The following is a 1962-nucleotide window of genomic DNA, read 5'->3' on the forward strand; positions in this document are numbered from 1 at the left end:
ATGATACAAGTTTACAATTAATTTCTTTTCCAATTTCATTGGCAATACATCAGCAGCCTCATTCTGTAGAAAAATCGCTTGCGTATTAGGAATATAGAAATACTACTATATCTCTTGGCTCATTTTGCAAATAAATGATGCACAGTAGAGAAAAAATTGGAATACAGTTAGAGAGTTAAAGCTTTGAATTCTTCCACATTTTATCAAGTGTGAGAAAAACCTTTTATTCAAAAAGAATATGTAATCCTGAGTCATATAATGAATGCTCATACAATCTGAGAACTTTCAAAATAAAAAAAAACCCACAAAGAATGGGAACAGCATGAATATAAACAAAGTGTTAAAATCTTAATATCTGATTCCTCTTCATATTTAGATAAATAGTATCATTATTACTTACAGACAAATGTATTCATCAATTTGGTAAAGCTTTCAAATGTACCAATTTTCTTCTCAGGCATGAAAGAAGTCAGAGTACAGACAAACCCTCTGAATATACACAATATGGTAAAGCCTTTGCTTTAAATGCTCACAGTCGTGCTCAAAGGCATGAAAGTGTTCATACAGAGAAGATGCCTTATGAAGTTATTCAGTGTGTCGAAGCCTTTGTACCTTACACAAGTCTCCAAATAAGTAAAAGCACACAAATTGGAGAGAAACCCTATGAATGTAATCAATGTGGTAAAGGTTTTGCAAAACACAGTCATCTTAAAAGTCATGAAAGAATTCATACTGGAGAGAAATCCTCCAAGTATAATGAATGTGATGAAGCCTTCTTACATCCCTCGAGTCTTCACATACATGAAAGGATTCATACTGGAGAGAAGTCCTACAAATGCAATGAATGTGACAAACCCTTTTCCCCACATATTAGCCTCCAAACTCATAAAAGAACTCATATTGGAGAGAAACCCTACAAATGTCATCAATGTGATAAAGCCTTTTCCCAAAGCAGTAGTCTTCAAATACATAAAAGAATTCATACTGGAGAGAAACCCTACAAATGTAATGAATGTGATAAAGCATTTTCCCAACACTGTAACCTCCAGAGGCATAAAAGAATACATACAGCAGAGAAACACTACATGTGTAATCAATGTGACAAGTCCTTTTCAAAACATATTAACCTCCAAATTCATAAAAGAATTCATACTGGGGAGAAACCCTTCAAATGTAATGAATGTGATAAAGCCTTTTCCCAACACTGTAACCTCCAGATGCATAAAAGAACACATACAGGAGAGAAACCCTACAAATGTAATCAGTGTGATAAAGCCTTTTCCCAAAACATTAGTCTTCAAATACATAAAAGGATACATACTGGAGATAAACCCTACAAATGTAATCAATGTGATAAAGCCTTTTCTCAACGCTGTAGTCTTCAAATACATAAAAGAATTCATACTGGAGAGAGACCCTACAAATGTAATGAATGTGATAAAGCCTTTATCCAAAACAGTAGTCTTCAAATACATAAAAGAATTCATACTGGAGAGAGGCCGTACAAATGTAATGAATGTGAAAAAGCCTTTTCACGAAACAGTAGCCTTCAGACCCATAAAAAAATACATACTGGAGAGAAGCTCTAGAAATGTAATCACTATGATAAAGCCTTCTTCCATACCTGAAGTCTTCACATGCATGAAAGGATTCATACTGGAGAGAAACCTTAGAAATGTGTTGAATGTGATAAAGCCTTTTCCCAACATAATAGTCTCCAAATACATAAAACTATACATACTGGAAGGGAACCCTACAAAGGTAACCAACGTGATCACATGTTTACAAACCACAGTCACCTTAAACAGCATGGAATCATTCATAGCGGAATGAAACCCTACAAATATAATCCATGTGACATAGCCTTTTCCCAGCATTATAATCTACAAACTCATAAAAGAAGACATACTGGAGAGAAACCTTACAAGTGTAACCAGTGTGCCAAAGCCATTTCAAAACAAG

At 34.5% G+C, this 1962-nt stretch overlaps 1 pseudogene; it reads left to right on the forward strand.

The window, feature by feature from the left end:
* Window positions 1-457: 457 nt before the first annotated feature.
* Window positions 458-1952, forward strand: LOC114635295 (annotated as a pseudogene).
* The last annotated feature ends 10 nt before the right edge of the window (window positions 1953-1962 follow it).

The sequence above is a fragment of the Grammomys surdaster genome, unplaced genomic scaffold, assembly GCF_004785775.1.
Source record: "Grammomys surdaster isolate TR1022 unplaced genomic scaffold, NIH_TR_1.0 82646, whole genome shotgun sequence".
In the NCBI taxonomy this organism is placed as follows: Eukaryota; Metazoa; Chordata; class Mammalia; order Rodentia; family Muridae; genus Grammomys; species Grammomys surdaster.